Source organism: Monodelphis domestica, chromosome 3 (genome assembly GCF_027887165.1).
Source record: "Monodelphis domestica isolate mMonDom1 chromosome 3, mMonDom1.pri, whole genome shotgun sequence".
Classification (NCBI taxonomy): domain Eukaryota; kingdom Metazoa; phylum Chordata; class Mammalia; order Didelphimorphia; family Didelphidae; genus Monodelphis; species Monodelphis domestica.
In genome coordinates this window covers 105,900,370-105,921,632 of record NC_077229.1, presented here as the reverse complement: position 1 = coordinate 105,921,632, position 21,263 = coordinate 105,900,370, and the positions used below count along the sequence as shown (strand labels likewise).

The 21,263-nt window shown below is 39.0% G+C and overlaps 1 pseudogene; it reads left to right on the top strand.

Annotated features, from left to right (window-relative positions):
• Positions 1-6,908: 6,908 nt before the first annotated feature.
• On the top strand, positions 6,909-12,838 carry LOC130458073 (telomeric repeat-binding factor 2-interacting protein 1-like; annotated as a pseudogene).
• The last annotated feature ends 8,425 nt before the right edge of the window (positions 12,839-21,263 follow it).

Here is a 21,263-nt window from a genome sequence, read left to right as displayed (position 1 = left end):
GTTAAATAGTTGTAGATAAGAGAGTGTGAGCCATAAACTGTGATAATTAAGATGTTTGGGAGCAAGGGAAATATATAACAATTATGACCGCTGAAATATGTTTTCTACTATGTCTTGGTTTTATATAAATATAAGATGGTCACCAGGGAATATATTCCCAATTTATGAATATGCCCAAGCCAACTGGGTTTTATAGAGAAATTTAATTTATAATACACTGATTAATCAATAGAAAAAGAGAGGAAGAAAGGAATAAGAATGAAGGGCCTCAAGCCAATAAGGCCTAGACCTCAGTCCTAAGAGATAAATCAGTCAGTTGGTTTTATCACTCACCCAAGATCTCTCTAGGTATGGCTTCTCATGCCAACCTCAGGCTCCACCTTCAAGAGAGCCTCCTTTCAAGAAATGTTTCCAGAGAATTCTCCTCCTGACTCCTTCTGGGTTCTCCTTCCACAGCCTCCTTCAAGACCTCTCCAGGAGCTCTCCCTCCAGGACCTCTCTCCTCTCAGACCTCCTTCAGAGCAAGCCTCTTCAGTCCTCCTTCAGAGCAACCTCCTTAGTCCTCCTCCAGCGCAACCTCCTGAGTTCCTTAAGCAAACCATCTAAGTTCCCTCCCCTCAGTTCTCACATCTACCAATCACTGTCGATGTCTCCCCTGTGCCAATGGTGGCTCTAGCTTAACCCAGGACCACCCAGAGGTCTGTCCTGGCACATGTCTGTTGAAGGTCATATTCTCAAATAATTAAATCTTGATCTTTGCTGCAGCCCTTCCTAAATCCTGTTAACCTGAGTAGGGTGGAGATTGTAGTTTCCAAGACCTGGTTCTGTCATTCCAAGTATCTCTATTGTATCAATTCTAAAATCAATCATGACTCAGAGAACTTCCTGTTCTATGCTTAAACATAGGTCAAAGCCCTTTCCATTGTTTAGCAAAAGGTTTCTGTCCTAAAGTAGTCTTAAGTAGGGAGAAGAAGGATCCTCCCGTGCCAAGGAGTTTCATATTCCAATAGAGTTCTTACTATCAGTAGGACATTTTTTCAAGTATGAAATTTCCCAATGGGGAATTTTCCAACATTCATAAGTCTAAGAAATTTTAAGGTTTACAGGGATTTGGAGCTTTGGGGGAGGTCTTTTGCCCTGTGGACTCGTGAGAGACAGGAATGAAGAACCTGAGCTCAGGACCCCAGATCTGTGGTGCAAGAATCTTGCCTCTATTTCCCCTTGCCCTGAAAGACAGAAAGATCCCTGACATCTCTGGATCATTAATCAAAGAAGCAAAGAGAATAACAATTGCTACTGAGAGAGACGTTGCCCCTAAACTTCACGGAGGGCACCCTGAAGATCTGTCCCATCTGTGGAAAGGAAAACTATGAATCATGCTTTAGCATTTCTGCCCACTGAGGTGGAGGAGTCAGCAGTTAGAATGTGATTGGGAGTTGGAATGTGATCGGAAGGGGGAGTGACAATTGGAGTGAGAGAAGTTGGATTGTGGGAAAAGCTACTAACTGAAGGATTTTTGCCCTCTGAACTCGACTGAGTGTGGAGCATAGACCAGGAGTTCTATATCCCAACCTGTGGAATACCTTGCTTCCATTCCCTTACCCTGGAGAAGAAGAAGGTTCCTATATGAGGGAGAGCATCCATTAGAGGAAGAACAAGACAAAAGTAAGCTGCTGAAAGGGGTTGATCCCTTAACTTCAGGGGGTCACCCTGAAGATCCTTTCCATCCCTTCACCTTCCCAAGAAAGACACTTGCCTTTTGTTTAGTAAGATAGAGATAGTTACTAGCTAGGTAGAAGACAAAGCTGAAGCTGAGCTATCTTGGCTCAGCTGAAGAAGCAGCAAGTGTCTCCTATTCCCACTTACATGTCCCCTTTCTTGATTTATGTTAATTATTAAACTATTTGAAAATTAGAAAATCACAGTCAGATTCATATTGAAGGGTGTGGAAGAGAGAGAAATTTGGAAAGCATGAAAAACGACAGGAGTAGCTGAGTGATGACCTGTCATTCAAATGAGAATCTGGCACCCAGACTGACTGAACTTCACAATTCCTAAAGGCAAAGATGTTTAAATAAGTGATCTGTGGGGTAGTTGTACTGGCAGCTGTTACAGGCTATTGGATTTATAATATCTTATATAGCAAAATGACAAATATGATTGTAGATTCTGTAGAATACATAAGCAGTACTACAATGTTCATACTCCGGATGCCACTTCAAAAAGAAACCATTCTCTGGCAAATTCTAAGACATTTCTACATCATTTCCATGGCTGCAATACAGACACTGACCTACCTTAAAAATATTTACAGATGTGTGGTCCCTAAAACAACAGCAAAGATCATGATAGTGGATACAAAATTGGAGACTTGTTAAGAACATGTTTGAAGAATTCCTGAAGGCAAAAGGGCTAGATCAGATAAAGGATAAGGGAAATGGTCAGGCAAATAATGCACCCAAGGAGAAAGGCCAAGAAAGCAAAGTCCAGTGCATAGTGCAATGACAGTGACAAGGACACTAAGGCAAATAGTAAAGCTGAGAAAATTTTTCCACTCAAATACATTTCCAAGATTTCTAACACAGCTGGTGTATTGCATTCAAAGGTTCATAGACAATTTACTACCCAGGAATTAGATTCCTTGAAGAAAAGGTTCCCAAAGTTTATCGATGAGCCCTGTAAAACTCATAAGGAGCTGAAACGTGCTCTCCGAATTTTTGAACCCAGTTTTCAGTATGTGGAATTTCTTTTGGCAGAACTTTTTAGCCCCCATGGGCATCGTCAATTCGTTGATAAGACTAGGTCAGAAACTGCACTGACAAGTTGGCCTACAGAGAGGCAATGGGAGGACTTTGATATCTCTAATCCCATCAGCATGACCTATTTAAGGAAATGCAGGGAGGACTTGCTCCAAGCCATAAAAATGTGTTGCTCAAAACCAAATGCTTGGGGAAAATTGACAGATTGGTGCAAAATAAAGGAGAATATCCAGCTTCCTTTATTGATCGACTGTCTGAGATGGCTGAAGCTATAATGGTTATAGAAACAAACACGCTTGTAAGGAGACAGTTTTTGAAAGGATGCACACCACACTTAAAAAACTTTTTCAAACAATATTTTCCTAAATATGATACCATGCGTTTAATTGAATTGAGATTCTGTGTCATATATATTTGAGTCACACAGATCAAAGTAAACAGGTAGCAGATTTACAACAAAAATTGGAAGAATCACAGAAAATTTTAAGAAACAAAGAACTTGAAGAAATTAAATAGATGAATACTTTTAAGATGTACCCCAAACCTGTTTATAAGCCAAGAACAATGCAGAGAGAGACTAGGCAATGTTTTTTCTGCCATAAGACAGGACACTTGATCAAAAACTGTTTTCTAAAAAAGAAGTATGAATTTAGTAACAACAAAAGCACAAAAGCAAAATACAATAAGCAAAAGTCCACTTGTGAGCATTGTACGTTGAAATCCACTAAACATGCAGTAGATTTGCAGGGAATGAAAGATGCTATAAAATCAGGGACTAAACCCAAATATGCAGACATGATTAGAAGAGAATTATGAAGCCAGGATTATAATATATGTAATTTGGTACATGGAGATGGAAAAAATAAAGACAGACGGCTGTTAAAATTAAGGGGAAATGGAGAAGTGATGGTGCAAGAAATGAAATCTGTGAGTGATGACAAATGCAAAAGATCAAATGATGGGCAGAGACAAGTAAAACAGCTTGATGAAGAAGTTAAAAACGTTTTTCAGATAAAAACAGAGATAAGAGACTTAGAGAAAAAAAATGTATAGTAACCACACATGAAAAAAGTAGAAATCAAGTCAAAACATACTTAGAGAACTTTTCTCAGTGCAGATTGGGCACAGGGTTTCAATTTTGTAAAAGTAAAAGTCACATAAACTGAAGCAGGAGTTAGTGAAAGATAGAGAGAAACAAAATTTCAATTCCCTGCAGCAGAATGATTGTAACAAAATCAAAGCACAAATTTACTGTTACTGTTTCTAGAGATGTAAATACTTTGAAAACATTCAGATTTTCATAACAAAATCCCACAAAACTCAGTTAATTTTATGACTGATTTAGACAGTACAAATTTTAATGAAAATGAAGCTGACATTACATTTGAATAACAGGTCATCACTCAGCTGCTCCTGTCTTTTTGCATGCTTCCCAAATTTCTCTCTTCCACAGGGTGTAAACCTCAAAATTTCTTAGACTTATAAATGTTGGAAATTTCACCATTGGGAAATTTCATACTTGAAAAATTTCCTATTGATAGTGGGTCTTGGCTATTGGAATGTGAACCCCATTGGCATGAGAGTTTTCCCCTCCTCCCTTCTTAAGATTACTTTAGGACAGAAACCTTTTGCTGAACAATGGAAAGGACTTTGACCTATGCTTAAGCATAGAACAGGAATTTCTTTGAGTCATGATTGATTTTGGAATTGATACAATGGAGATACTTGGAATCAATCTCCACCCTACTCAGTCCTAACAGGATTGAGGAAGGGCTGCAGCATAGATCAAAATTTAATTATTCCAATCTCTACCCTACTCAGGTTAACAGGATTTAGGAAGGGCTGTAGCAAAGGATCAAAGATTTAATTATTTGAAAATATGACCTTCAACAGACATGTGCAAAGCCAGAGACCTCTAGGCGGTCCTGGGTTAAGCTAGAGCCTCCATTGGCACAGGGAAATTGATGGACAGGTGATTGGTAGATGTGAGAACTGAGGGGAGGGAACTTGGATGGTTTCCTTAAGGATAGGGGGATCTGAAGACAGGGGGTTTGGGGGGTTTTAGGAGTTTGTCGGAGTGGTTGCAGGGTGCTCTGAGAAGCTTGCTCTGAAGGAAGCTGAAGGTGGGGGCTCTGAGACTGTTTCTCCATTTTGGTCACGTGAGTAATAGGGACTGATCTCCTTTCTTTGCCCCAGCTATCTAAGGGCTTGGGCCTTTTGGCCCAGCCTAAACAGAAGGGGTATTTAAGCCCTATTCCCTTCTCTCCCCTTTCTCTCTACCTCTATCTCTCTATCTCTAATTCCTTTCTTCCTCCTGTTTGTAATTAAAACTCCATAAAAGGTTGACAGCTGACTTGAGTTTTCATTTAGGAATTACATAGCTGAATTCCTTGGCGACCTTAAATTAATATATATCAGTCTTTTAAAAGTGATTTCCTTGTCACAAAGGGAGAACAAAGAGACTGGTGGATAAGGTAACTTTTAGCCTAGCATAAAACAACGAAAGCCAACAGGGACAGTCTACCTGCCAAACAAAGGGTATTTCTGGGATTCAACTACCAGTTAAGCCTTGAAGAGTAAACTCCCCTATTTCCCAGAAATCACTCAAACACTGGTCCTGTCATCCTTAATCTAACTTTACCCAGGGGTAACTCTCTTGAGGGTTGACAGAAGAAATTTCAAAGTCAGTCTCTCAGTAGGGGGTACCTCTCTCCTTTTACCTCACCAGCCTCCATATTCCCTCTGTCCTGTCAACTCCTCCATTCTCTGTCACAAACCCTTGCTTATCCCCTGTACCTCATCAAATCTTCTTCAAATACCTTCATTTATTACACATCCCATTGCCTTCCCAAGAAGGACACTAATGACCTGTTTAGAGTAGGCTAGTAAAGTGATTAGAGAGAAAAGAGGAGAAGAAACACAAACCTGAGCCCATTGTCTCAACTGAAGAAGGAGTGAGGAATGGACTGGATAGTATTTAGGATTTCCTCTTCCCACTGACCTAATCCCTCCTTTGTTTCTTGAACAATTAAACCACCTTCTTTCTGAAGAAAACTGCAATCAGTTTTCTTCATTAAGTGTTACAGAAGTTAAGGAAGAGAGTTAGAAAGAGGGAACTGGTAGGCTGCCTATATCAGCTTTGGTAGAGCAAATTCCAGAGCAACTTGCATTCAGCCTGGCTGACGGGATTGTGTATCCAGAGGAGATTTCTTGGATCTCAGGCGTAGTAAAGTCCTGAGGAAAAGTCTAAACCATAATCCATTGAAATCTTACTGGGACACAGTCCTTGTCCATCCCTGTCTATACATCTTCACATGGATATTCCCTTTTGTATGTTTAAACTGTGAGGGAGAGGGAGAGTTATACAGATTTTCACTCTAGTCTCTTCCATACTAACCCTTCTATTCCTTCACCTCTCCTATCCCTGCTCCTCCCCAACTATCCTCCTTTATAATCAAAACACAGTGATGTCTATTACTTTACTTGAGGTGGTATCATATACCATAGATTATATCTATCTTAATATTGATGATTTTAATGAAGAAAATGCTTGTAGTGATTTTCAAGCAATGGAAAGAATTAATGATTAGGCAAATTACATTCAATGAATTGAATCTGAAGGTCATCTATCTGGAAAATATATTAGACTGGAAGCAGACAAGGATAACACACTAGGCACAACAAAGCTAGAGAGAGAAACTAAGGCAATTGAAGTTAATCCAGAGAATCTATTTCCTCTGAGAGGTGCCAGTGTATACCCCAGAGCATGAAATAGTGAATCTGCGGTTACACAAGGGAGTTAGCCAAGCCAACATAGATTCTTCCAAGAAAGGGTCTCCAAGTTTCGAGGACAGGCCTATTGCTGTTATAAAAAAGCTTAAGAAAATAGAAAAACAATCTGACCCCAACTATGTAGATTTTGACATCCTCTTCAATCCGTGATGGCAAACCTATGACATGTGTCAGCACTGACATGTGTCATCAAAAATGGCTACAGGCTCAGTGTACCTCAGGGCTCAGGAGTCACCTGGGTTGCTGCGAGCCCGCAGTCATGGTCATGCCCTGGCCTGGGGGAGAGGACTGCTCCAAGGACTGGCCTCAGGGGCAGGGGGCAAGTGGCAGGTGGCATGAACCAGGTGACTGTGACTCATGGGGCTCCCTCGGGGGTGGGGAGGAGGAGCATTTGGGCAGACAGGCTCTGGAGGAGCATGGTGGGTGACAGCTGATGCTCTTGCAGCACCCCTGGGCCAGCTGGTTGGGGCAGGGCTGGGACAGTGGAAGACTGGGCGGGGCTCCCACCCAAGTGCAACAGAAGAGTGCCTGAAACCAATTACCAGACACCCTGCTGTGGTACCTTTTGGCACCCTGAAAAATATACCAATGGCTTTACTCACAATTTTTCCCTCTACACACTTTTGTGAGACCTTATTCTCAGCATTAAATAATATCAAAACCAACAAAAGAAACAGATTGACAGATGAAGTTGGTAGTGCTTGCTTGGGCTTGAAGTACACAAAATACTAACCTTCAATTGAAGATTTAGCCAATGAATTCAGCAATAAAAAAAGTCAGTAATAGGCAGATTAGTTAAAGAATTCTCCCTCCCCCTCACTTATCTTAGCACAGCACCCAACACAAGTTAAATAATATCAAGACCAACAAAAGAAACCTTTCACTGACAAATGAACAAAGAAGTCTAAGCAGGTAAATTAAATAATTAGTTTTGGTTTATTAAATACAAATATATATTATAATTATACATTTTTGTTTTTTAAACTAAATATTGCAAAATTGTGGGGTGTTTTTTTTCTCAAAGTGACACACCACCTGAATTATGCTCAGTTTTTTGGTGAATTTTGACACACCAAGCTCAAAAGTTTGCTCATTACTGTCTTAAAACTTTTGACCAAAAGAGAAAAGCAAAAGATCATTACAGAAACAAACCAGAACTCAAAAATAGCAGACTGGCCGGAGACTGATCCCAACTGGGAGGCAAATTTGTTTGCTAGGTACAGAGAATTGGTCAGGGCAATTGAAGAAGTAATCCAAACAATGAGGGACTTCCCAGAGACCAGAGACGTGGTCCCAATTTGAAAGAATCAGGCAGGAAGTGGGAGAGATACTGTCCACTTTATTGGATAGGGTTATTGACTTGGCAGAGAGATAGATAGGTTTCAATATTTGTAGAGACAGATGTTAGCCATATTAGAAGACAATTTGTGAAGAATGCATGCCCCGTGGTCCAGGATTATTTTAAGTCTAACTGACCACCCTGGAATGAAATGCAGCTTGATGAACTAAGACGGATGGCTACTTATGTCTGAATGATGAAGACAAACAAGAGGATGAAAAGAATAGATAATATAGGACCTAAAAAAAGGTTAAAGAACTAAAACAAAAATTGAACAAAACAGACTTTCAGGGAAAAAAAAACAGTAGCAATGATTAGAGAATTTAGACCACCCAGATCAGGCTACAATCAAGAGGGTTCAATAACCAAGCTCCTCATTGTTACTTGTGTGGGAGACCAGGTCATATGATGTGGGATTTTTGCTCATGGGGAGGTGTTTAGGCAAAACTTTAGAAAGTTATAATGGAAATTTTAGGGTAAACCAAGGCAGAGATTTCAATTGCTGCAGAGATAACAGCCATAGAAACTTGGTTTAATAATCATGACAATGGATATCAATATGGAAGACCAAATGATCCCATACAATACAACAATGAGAGGTATTTCAAAGGGTCAGCACAAACCCCAGACATGGAGATGATGCAGAATTATATCAAATTAGGAGCTAGATATAAATATTCACAAGTAGTCAATGGTAACCCCCAGAAGGGATATTTACAGAAGGGACCACATGGAGTAACAGCTGTGTCTGAGGGTAGTGGAACTTACTGTATTCAAAATGGGTTTTTGGATACAAAGAGCTTAGTGGCTTTGCAAAATGAAACAAGGAAAATAGATAATAATGTAGTGAGTAAAGGCTAGGAACAAGAATTTAGTTTTCCTGATCCTAATGTATTAGCACCCATCATCTCAGTCCACTCTCCATGAAACAGTACAGAAACCCATGTCACCCTAAAAGTGAGAGGCCATCTTTACAACTGCATGCTGGACACAGGGGCTGCAAAATTCATATCACAAAAATCTGATGAGTGTGAAGCAGTGGGAACAAGTAAATTGTGAGTGTATCAGGGAAATTCCAAGTAGTGAAGAAGTTACCATTGGGGCAGCTGGGTGGCTCAGTGGATTGAGAGCCAGGCCTAGGGATGGGAGGTCCTGGATTCAAATAAGGCCTTAGACACTTCCCAGCTTTGTGACCCTGGGCAAGACATTTGACCCCCGTTGCCTAGCCCTTACCACTCTTCTGCCTTGGAGTCAATACTGACTCCAAGATAGAAGGTATGGGTTTAAAAAAAAAAGTTACCATCACAAATGTTATCTCTGGGACCTCTAAGTATGGAACACTCATTCTTGTTAATGCTGAACTCCCCAGTGAATCTTTTGGGTAGATATCTTTTATGTAAACTTAGGGCAACAATTGTGTGTACCCCAATTGGAGACATAGCCCTAGAACTACCTGAGGAATCTTTTACCTTGTTCTCAGTGTTGTTTTTAGATGAAGTAAATACAGAGGGAGAAGGGAATCATATCTATCAGATACCAGAAGATATCCCTGAAGATTTATGGGCACACAGTTCCACAGATGTGGGGGTTATTAAAATCAGTGGTCCCTGTTAAGATTGTTACAAAAGAAGGTCCACTACCAACTATCCCACAATACCCACTGAGAAAAGAGGCAATTGAAGGGATAACTCCAATTATAGAGTCCCTATTACAGCAAGACAGTGCCTTGTATCTCAGAATACAATACCCCCATATTGCCTGTATCAAGCTAGATGCCAATGGTAAAGTTGTGTATCACTTTGTCCAAGACCTTAGAGTAGTGAATAATCGTGTTTAAAAAGCACCCTGTTGTACCAAGTCCTGCCACCATAATATCTGCAGTTCCCAGTCAGGCAAAATATTTTACTGTGGTAGACTTGTGCTCTGTTTTCTTTTCTATTCCACAAGGAGTCCAAAAGATTTTTGCTTTCATGTGGAAATGGACACAGTTTACCTGGTGGGCATCTGCCCCAGGGATTCATTGAAAGTCCTTCCCTCTTTTCCCAAATTTTAACACAGGACCTTGCAAATATACATTTTAAAGAGAGCGGGTTGATTCCTTTTGTGAATGATTTGCTTCTGGCCTCACCAACAGCCAAAGCATGTCAGCATGATAGCAAATATCTTTTGACGGAATTCTATAAGAGGGGACATAAAATATCAAAGTCAAAGTTTCAAGGGTGGAGTATCTTGGGTTTGTTTTATCAGAAGGATCTAGATACATTTTCCAGAGGAGAATAGCAGACATACAAAAACTCAGTGGTCCTAAGACCAAGAAACAGAGCAATATTAGGTACCACAGGATTTTCTAGACAGTGGATTCCTGGCTATAGGGAAATCACAAAGCCACTGATAGAACTAACAAGAGATAGTGAGAAAAAGCTACTAAAATTAAAACCAGAGCATCTGCAGGCAAATACAGTTGAAGGAAGCAATTCTATCTGCCCCTGCATTAGGAATCCCTGACTATACGAAACCTTTTGTCCTCAATGTCCATGAGCAAAGGGATGTAGCTTCTGGTGTATTTACCCAGAATGTAGGACCTTTACAAAGACCTGTAGCTTATTATTCTGCACAGCTTGATCCCATCACTGCTGAAGCTCCTCCATACCTCCAGGGTGTTTCAGCCACTGAGTTGTTAGTCTCAAAAGCAGCAGATCTTGTGTTAGGTTGTCCTCAGATGGTCAAGTGCACTCAAGAAGTCGAGGCACTCATATTAAGGCATAGGACACAAGCCTTCTCTGACCAGTGGTTAACAAAATATTAAATAACATTATTGGGGAATGAGAACATAACACTTAAAAGATGTAATAGCTTAAATCCAGCAACTTTGTTATCTGACCAACACAAGGGAAAATATTACATATCTGTGGGAAGGCAGTGCAATTAACAGAAAGACCTCAGGAACATCTCTCAAACACACCCCTAACCAACCCTGATCTGATATTATTCACAGATGGTTTATTATATGTGAGGGAAGGTATAAGATTCACCAGTGCAGCTATAGTTAACTGAGTTTGAGACTCTATGGTTTGACTCACTATCCAGAAACCTAAGCTGCAGAATTAATTGCATTGAAAAAAGCTTGTGAGATTGCCAAAAACCAAGCAGCCACTATATACCCAGATTCGAAATATGCTTTTGGCATTTTTCACAAGGTTGGTTTCTTATGGCTTCAATGTGATTTCCTTACATCATCTGGTAGAACAGTAATTAATGCACAATTTATTGATGATTTGCTGCAAGCTATACAACTTCCTAAAGAATTAGCAGTAGTTCACTGCAAAGTCCATATGCAGAGTAATAATTTTGTAGGCAGAGGAAATCACAGAGCTGATGTTACAGCTAGATTTGATGCAGAGTAGGGTCCTGAATTCATATTAATTTTTTCTGTCACTGAGGAAACAGATCTAGAAAGAGCATACACAGAGAAAGGTCCAGAAGTGGAGGCAAAATTTCAAATCCACAGAGCAAAATGGTATCTGGATAGAATCAGTGGGAAAACCTATTCTCTCTACATCATTTTACACTCATATCTGTCAGGCCATACATGCAAAGGGTCATTTTGGGACACAGGCTATCATAGATACAGTTAAGAGAACATGGGTTGCATCTGGTATTACCAACATTGCATTGAAAGGTTGCTCAGCTTGTTCATTGTGCCAACAGTATAATGTATAGTTGGAAAATCTTGAACCCCAGGACTGCATTCCTCAGAATTCCTTCTGTATCAATCCTTGGGGACATTTCGGAGTCTCAGTCTTTGGCCCTGTGGACCAGGAGGGCCATGACCAAGGGCCTAGAGATGGAACCACAAAAGAAAAAAAAACCCAGATCTACCTGAGGAAGATAGTCCAGAAGAGCAAGTGCAAGACAGTGAAATAACAGAGGAGGATGTTTTATGCTCCAGAAACCAGGAGGTTAAGGAGTGTGAGGTTCATGATCAGACCCCTGACCTTGAATTAATTGTGATTAAGAATGGAGAACTGACTAGTCCTGGAAAAAATAACTCTAATTCAAAAGAGGCTTCAAAGGATGATGAGGTCATTGAAGATGCTGTTGTATTGGAAACTCAGCTTGAAGCAGTGGAAAGCAGTTCAAGCCCTTCTTCTCTTTCTCCTGATGTGGAAGCTGCCATCAAAGTCATCAGACATTTAATGGAGGAATTTAGTGTGGCTCTAGCAACAGTCACACAAGCTTTCTTGAAGAATAGTGGAGAACTGGAGGCCACTTGTTCTTTCTTGCAGATAGGCCAGAGGTCTGATGGATATCCAATCTGGACCCGACAGGATGATGTGGATTTGCAGAAAGATGATGAGAATACCAGAAGTAAATTGATAAAAAAAAATTGGTGCTAAGAATGTAGCAAGAAGGATTGAATTCAGAAGTAATTAGTTCAAGATGTCAGGGAAAGGCCAGATTCTAGGGTTCATAGAATGAGCATTTATAGAGGATGGGGCGTGGGAAAGACTGATGATTACTAACCAGTACTAGCATTGCACTGTTATGTAGCATTTGGTAGCAAATGTGACCATGTAAGAAAATAAAAAGCAGAGAAATCTGAAGGAAAAAAAATGGTGACACCTGATAGCCATGTAATGCTTCAAGATCCCAGGAATGCTTTTACATCTATTCCCTCTGACTTTGTCCTTACACTAGTCACATGAGTTGGGTGGTTTTGTCATTTTATCACTATGGAAGAAACTTAAGATCAAATTAAGAGTCTTACCCTCCCATTAATACTTAGAATTCGGTATCAGAGGTAGAATATCCAGAATCATTTTACTTGGCTCTCGTGTCCAGCTTTCTTCCTACTGTAATACATTGTCTTCCAAGAACTGTTTGAAATATTTATTAGTGTAAAGTCTTAAGTAAGAATTTCAGCTTGTTTTAACCTATAATCTCTGTTCCTCAAAGAGTAATAATCTAATGCTATTTCAGTAGTGGCAGTAAAAGAAATTCTTTAAGGCTTTCTATACTTATTTCAAGGGGGAATTTTAGATCTTCCTAATAGAAGTAAATGTATATAGTGTATAAATAGGGTAAAGAATATGTAAATAGTATGTACAATGTATGTAAAAAATGTAGATTTGTACATATCTGTATATTTGTGCATAGTTAGGTTTCTTAAAAGATTCTCAGTTTTCTTAGCATTACAAGTTAATTTTGAGTTTTACTGTAGCTAGTTCTTGGTTTCCTGTATTAGCAGAGTGTTTCAGCATAGCTTAAAAGTCTAGTTTAAATTTTTTTTCTTCCATAGGATTTATAAGATGCAATTTGTACTAGTTTTGTATAGGTTTTATTTAGATAGGCTTTTGTTTTCTGTGATAGCATAGGTTACAATTTGTTGTTCTGTTACTGTATTGTTGCAAATGTTTGCATTTTGAATTTTTGTAACTGTACTATTTGGATTTGCAAGTTTGCAAGTATTTTCCTTGATTTCTTTTTTCTGTTTCTTGAAATTCACTTTTATCCTTAACATAGCTTAGTTTAGCATAGGCCTAGCATAATCATAGAGTAAGATAAGCTTAAGAAAAAGACCGTTTTTAGGGGAGGAGGAATAGTATGATAAATTTACTACATTCCAATTGGGGAGATTACATCTCTCAATTAGGATCACAAGGGGGAATTATTAGAGGTAAAATATATTGGGGCTTGAGAAGTTGAGAGTTTGGGGGAAAGCTGTGAAAGGAAGATCAACAGTTATTAGAAGAAAATCTGGTTTTTGTTCCTCTGTGGTTTGTAAATATTGAAATTTCTCAGACTTGTGAATGTTAAAAATTTCCACATTGAGGAATCCTCCATTGGAACAAATTCCCTACTGGGAAACATTCCCGATTTTGATGTGAGAACTCACCAGGATCAGAAATGGGAGGACTTCTACTCCACCCATACTTAAGACTGCTTTAGGGGAAAAAAACTCCTTGCTAAACAATGAAAGTACTTGGACCCATGCTTATAATAAGGCAAGGAGTTCTTTGAGCCATGCCTGTTTTTTAGAATTGATACAATGAGATGCTAGGTACTTAAAAGGGTCGGGCAAGTTTTCTCTTAATGAGATTAGTTGACTGAGCTGTGTTTTCACTGGTTCAGACTTACTGAGGAGATTAGTCGACTTAGCAGGAATTCAGATGGGCAGTCCTTTGGAAAACGTCTACAGTGATTGGTAGATGTAAGGACTTAGGGGAGGTGACATAGGAGAAAAACCCCTATATAAGAAAAAGCAGAATCTCTTGAGAAAAAAAATCCTTTTGGAGGATCTCTGATGAGGATCGCTTGGGAAGAATCTCTTGAGAGAGGCTCTGGAGAAGGGAAGTTCTTGGAGGACAATCTCTAAGGAGGTCTCGCTGGAGCTCCTCTGAGGGGACTCTGTCCCTCTGGAGCCTCTGGAGAGAGGACCTTTGGAACAGTCTCTGGCTGGAAGGCTCTTTAAGGAGGACTCTGGCTGGAACTCTCTCTAGTGAAGTCAGCTGAGATGGAGCTGGCCTGGTGTCACTAGAATCCTTGCTTAGACAGACCTTGTAGTGAGTGTTAAAAGACTGACTGACTGATCTCTCTCTTAAGACTCAGGTCTATGCCATGTTGGCTTAAGGCCCTTCATACTTATTTCCTTTTTCTCTCTTTCTCTCTTTTCTTTAATTCCACATTTGTATTAATTAAAATCTCTATAAAACCCAGTTGACTTGGGTATTTGAATAATTGGGAATATTTCCCTGGCGACCACCTTATTTTGATTTAAAAACCAAGACACTGTAGTGAAACATTTTCTGGGGTCAAATTTACTCACCCTCTCTTATATCTATCACAATTTATATCTTCCACCATTTTAACTCACTACAGTTTACAACATCACTCTTTTAACTGTTACAGTTTAAGGCCTTCAACCATTTTAAATCTAACAGGTTACAGAGTGGAACAGGTTTGGCTCAGCCTTCTGGGCCAGAAACCACTAGGCCCCAAAACCCAGACTGACTGGAAGTTGGAGAATTGAATTGAACAACTATAAGGAGGCAGTAATTTTATAATATATAACAATAATTATAGGAAGAAATAGGGTTAGAAAGTTTGTAGGCTTAATTTAGGCTGAAAAAACTTTGCGAGAAGTCATATAAGTGGGAGTAGGAATAAGCTAATAATCCCTTAGAGTTAGGTATTCCATCCTTACCTTTCCTTCAACATTTTAAATCCTTATAAACCTTAATAAATAGAGTCTGCAACTGCCACAGTTGTGTCAGTCCCTATCCCTCAAGAAGGCCTTACTATTATACAGGCCTCACTGTTCTCAGCCTATAACAAATTCGTTGCAAGTTTGGCCAGCTGGCCCTTCTTCCCAACAAAAAGATACAGCTTCAAAAATATCCACAACACTATATACCAGTGGTTCTCAACTTTTCTAATGCCATGACACTGCAATACAGTTCCAATTTTAGTGGCTACTTCAAAACTGTAATTTTGCTACAGTTATGATTTGGAATGTAAATACCTGATATGCATTATGTATTCTCATTGCTACAAATCAAACATAATTTAAACATAGTGATTAATCACAAAAACATTATTTAATTATATGTTGAGAAATATTAATCCAGCAGGAGGCAGCCTGAGCGCTGGGGTGGGAGGTAAGTCCTGCCTGGGGAGGGGGTCCACAGACGCTGCCTTCTTCTTCTTGTCGTCTCCCTCCAGCTCTAGCTGAGGCTTCACTTTGCTGGGGTTACTCGGCACTGTTATCCGCTCCAGGAGTTATCCGCTCCAGGATTCATTCTTAACCCTTCCGGAGCCAGCGCCCAGGTGCTCTCTCTGGGTCTCTGAGTCTGGTCTCCAGGCAACAGGGTAAATCCATTGCCCCTCATAGGGGGATAGGTAACTAATATTAGTACAATGTGCAGGCAGCAGGGTCCCCGTTCTTTCTGAGATCTTGCTGTAAAGTAGCGTGATTTCTCAGCGTCAAAAGCCATTGGAAATATGTATTTTCCTATGGCTTTAGGCGACCCCTGTGTTTTGGTCATTCGACCCCTGCTGGGGTCATGACCCACAGGTTGAGATCTGCTGCTATATACTAATTGAGCACTTTTAACAAATATCTAGATAATTCTATACTCATAATAAAACTTGAGGGGGAAATCGTGGATTATTATTTCCATTTTATAGTTGAGGAATTGTAATGTAGCCAAGTACTTTAGAGCAATTTTAATCAGACTTCCATTTGTTTATTAAATGTAGAGGTCTGTCCTAAGATTCTCTGGGAGGCAATTTACACAACAGGACTATGGAGTTGGTTTCTCTTCTTGAAATTATTGGAGGAGTATTAGTCATAGTAGTTTTCAATATAACTAAAGGACAGAGTGAGATCTCATTTTAATATCATCCCAAATCCACAAAGACAGATTTTGGCTTAGTATAAAGAAAAATTTCCCAATAACTAGAATTTAGGGTTGGGTTTAGGATTATACAGAAATGGAATGGTTGCTTACAAAAATAATGAATTACTCATTATTGTGGGCTTTTTTTCCAATTAATAAACTTTCACCTCCCTCACTGAGAAAAAGGGAAACCAAACCCTTCTAGAAAATATATATAGTCAATCAAAACAAATGACTTCATATCAGTTTTCCATGGAAGCTGCTTTTAGTAGGAAACTAGAATAGACATGTCAGAGATTTTATAAAAGGGATTTCAGCCTAGATAAACATTGAAATAAAAGAACTCTCAGGTTCTTCCCACTTAGATTCTGTGATTTTAAAAAAATTAATGTTGTAGAAGAAACAAGAGAAAGCTATCACTTGGATGTGGATAATGCCCTACCTTCAGAGTGTGACATAACTGAACAATAGCAATGCCCAATCTTCATCTGTGCAAGTTTTTTTATTAAAAATTTTTCTATCTTTTGTTTTCATAATACTTTAATTTCTGGACATATCTTTTCCCCTCTACCCTCCTTCAACCCTTACCACCCCTTATAACAAAGAAATTTTTCAAAAGGGAAAAAACAATTAAGCAAATCTAAGCAATATATTAGCTGTGTCTAATATTAAACACACTGTTCCATACATATAGTTCCCCCACCTCCGCAAATTGAGAAAACATATTTTCTCATCTATTTTAGGGTCAAACTAGGTCATTATTGAGCATTGTGTTTGGTTGTTTTTTTCTTTGCATTTACATTTTTGTTATTGTGTATGTTGTTTTCCTGCTTCAAGTTTTCCCATGCTTTCCTGAGTTCTTGATCATTTCTTGTTCAATCATGTCCAACTCTTCATGGCCTCATTTACAATTTTCTTGGTAAAAATATAGCAGTGGTTTGCCATTTTCTTCTCCAGCTCATTTTACATATGAAAAAATGAAGTAAACAGGATTAAGTTACTTGCCCAGGGTTACACAGCTAATAAGTGTTCAAGGCTGGATTTTAATTCATAAACATGACTTCCTTATTCCATGCCTTTTGCTCTCTCCATTGTGCAACCTAGCTGCCCTTCCTCATTTGTTATAATGTGCAAATACTCTATTATGTTCCTTCTTCAATCAATGGACATCTACTTTTTTCTGTTTCTTTGATACCATATGTGCAGCTATAAATATTTTGAGTGATAAATGTATGTGTATATACATTAGTAAAACATAAATATTTGTACATGTATATATCCATACACATGTAGATTTTTTTTTAATTTGCCTGGTATAGCTGTAAGATCTCTGCACTAAAAGGTATGGATATTTTATTAACCTTTTTTTGCTTTCCAAGTTATTTGAACCAGTTCACAGTTCTATCAGAAGTGTCTTTATGTGCCCATTGTAATAAATTGAAGGTATTGTAGAGGATTGAAGAGGTACGGAGATAAGGGAGGGTTTTTTAACAGGGAATGGAGTTGAAGGGACAGAGGAAAAATGGCTGATGGTAAGGTAAAAGGAGAGAGGTACTCCCTGCTGAGAGACTGTCTTGGAAATTTCCTCTCTTCTCTCAACCCACAAGACAGGTACTCCTGGGTATGGTTAGGTTAATGATGACAGGACCAGTGTCCTTAAGAGAACTTCTGGGGATTAGTGGAGATGACTTAGCAAGGCTTGACTAGTAGTTGAACCCCAGGTTCAACTTGTCAACAGACAAGGGGTTCCCCTTGTCTGGCAAATAGATTGTTACTGTTGATTCTCATTGTTTCACCTAGGCCAATGACTATCTTAGCCACCAGCCTCTCGTTGTTTGTTCTCCCTTCTACATGAAATCTGACTGCGATTTTCAATTTCTCAAGTAGTTTAATAATTTTAGTAAATGAAGAAAGGGGAGAGGTTTGAGGGAAGAGGAGACCCTACTGGGTTTCTAGTTTCTTCAGCTGAGTCAAGATGGCTCAGCTTGAACTTATCTATCTTCTTCTTAGCTAATCACTGTCTCTACCGTACTTTAACAAGTGACAAGTGTCCTTCTTGGGAAGGTCAAGGGATAGAAAGGATCTTCAGGGTGACCCCCTGAAGTTAAGGGATCAGACCCTTCTCAGCAGCTGTTGTTGTTTTCTCTTGCTCTAATGGATGCTCTCAAACATAAAGGGACCTTCTTTTTCTTCTGGGTAGGGGAAATGGAGGCAAGGCAGTCCACAGGTTGGGATATAGATCTCCAGGTCTTTGCCCCACACTCAGCTGAGTTCAGAGCAAAGACCCTTCAGTTAGCAATTTTTCCCACAACCCTCCATTCTCATTCCATCACTCCTCCTCCCAATCACATTCCAACCACTATCTGCTCCACCTCAGTGGGCAGAAATGCAAAAGCTTGATTCACAGTTTTCCTTTCCACAAACCTTCCAACAGTGACTTTCCATTTTTTGGACATATAAGCAAATTTTCTGGGTTGGGAAACAAAATTTTTATTTACTTTTTATTACTAGAGATTTTGGAAAATACTCCATATGGTTCACAATTCTTTTAAGATCTGTCTTCGGGCAGCTAGAGAGCCAAACCTAGAGATAGGAAATCCTAGGTTTAAATCTGGCATCAGTCACTTCCTAGCTGTGACCTTGAGCAAGTCAATAAACCCCCATTGTCTAGCTCTTACTGTTCTTCTGCCTTAGAACCAATACAAAGAATTGATTCTAAGATGGAAGGTAAAGGTTTAAAAAAAACTATCAGATTATATCCTTTGACCATTGATCCATTGGAGGAATAGCTCTCAGTCATATATTTGTACTATATGTCTTGAATACTGGCTTTGGAGTGAGTGAACACTGACATTTACCTGTGATTCTGATAGATTTCATCTGTAAATGCATATGGAACAGGGTTTTTTTTCTTTGATAGTTTCTTTATAGTTCAGTCAACTAACATTAACTTCCTACTATGTGCCAGGCACTGTGCTAAGTGCTTGGAAATAGGCAAAAAAAGTCTTTAAAGAAGCAGTCTAATGGAGGGAGACAATATGCAAACCACTGTGTAAAGCAACATATTAAATGTGTGTGTGTGTGTGTGTGTGTGTGTGTATAATGGCAAAGTATCTATCTGATAAATTGGAGGCAGTCTCAGAGGGAAGACACTAAGATTAATAAGGACTAGCTAGAGGACTTGCAGAAGAGACTTGAAATGCTTGAGAGACAACTAGTGTTTCTGTGAGACTTGAGTATTTTGTATGAGTAACAGCAAGGAGGCAAGTGTCATTGGGTCAGAGTACATAGAGAATCAGTTGTAAGAAAAATAGAAAGATAAGAAAGAGCCAGGTTATAAAGGACTTTTAAAGTCAAACAGGATTTTATATTTGATCCTATAGATCAATGGGAACAATGGTCGGATCTAGATTTTAGAAAGATCAATTTGACAACTAAGTGGAGGATGGATTGGAATAGGAAACGACTATTGGGAGACCAATCAGGATAGTTCAATTTCATTTTCTAAGACTGGTTTATATAAGATCTCTATTTCATATCAAGTTATAATAGTAAAGCTCTTGAATTATTTAATTCATATTGCTCTAGGTTTTTAAGGCTTATAAAAACTCTTTGCTTATGACAACCCTATGAGGTAGGTCATCTAAGTGTTATAATACAAATTCTTTTTTTAATTTTAATTTATTAATTGAGACATATTAGTCTGGTCAGTTGTCTCTCTCAATGATTCAAAAGGAAGATCATCGCTTCTCTGGTGCAGGATTATATATACCACTTATGAATTTACCACTCAGATACTCCTCTGGATATCCCAAATCATCTCTGAATATATACCAATTCACTGAAATTGAAAATGGGCTTAGAGTTGAAGAGACTGGCCTGTGATCACACAATGACAAGATTGGCTAGAATTCATAAGGTCATAGCATTTAGAGCTAAAAGACTGAGGAGACCATCTATTACAAGGACTTTCATTAAACAGATAGGCTAGAGGGGAAATGATGAACAAATACTGAAAATCTACTAAAAGGCTCATAACATTTACATAAGAGTAAAAATTAAAAAATTAGAAACTTTTTTTTTTCATTTAAAGGAACTAATTTTACTGGAGGCAGTGGAAAATTCAATACAAACAGATATACATAACCGAGTTGGTAGTTTAGGGACAAAAAAGAGATCAGCAAAGAGGTTATATTTGAGGAGGAAGAGGAAATCTAACATTTATATAGTGCTTGGTGTAAGCCAAGTGCTTTAGAACTATCTCATTTGATCCTTTACAACAACTCTGTGAGCGAGGTGATATTATTATCCCCAGTTTTACAGAAGAGTAAACAGGCAAAACAGAGGTTAAATAACATACTAGCATTACCTAGCTAGTGTCTGCGACTACGTTTGGACTCAGTTCTTTCTGACCTACCAGGTCAGGCATAGCTAGGATAGTTTATCCACTCACTCTCTGACCTAGTAGGTTAAGGAAAGACTACTGAAGAAAAAAATGGATCCTGGAAGTAATGCTTTGTAGGCATGGGTAAGGTATACTAATATGTGAAAGTAGCAAATGTCAAGTTCTTTTAGAAACTGTGTGAAGGACAGATTAGGGAAGAGATTGGTGGCATAACGTCATTTAGAAGATGTGATGCAACCTGATTCATGGTGATATTAATAAAAGTGGATATGAAAGATGAGAAAAAACCCAAAAGGATTTACCAATCAATTAGATAGAATGCAGAGGGAAACCTCAAGGAGAATTCAAGGCCGAGGATCTAGTTTACACAAAGAACGAAAGTACCCTCATTAGAAATGTTGAAGTTGACCAGGAAGTTGATTTAGAGGAAAAGAGGAAGGCCGATTTGTCGAAGCTGAGTTTGAGGTAGTGATGGGGATATACAGTGATCATCCAGGAAGAAGGATCTCGGACTACCCAGCAGAGGAACCTGAGAGGGCGCTCCAGCTATCCACCCCTAAGAGAGGAGG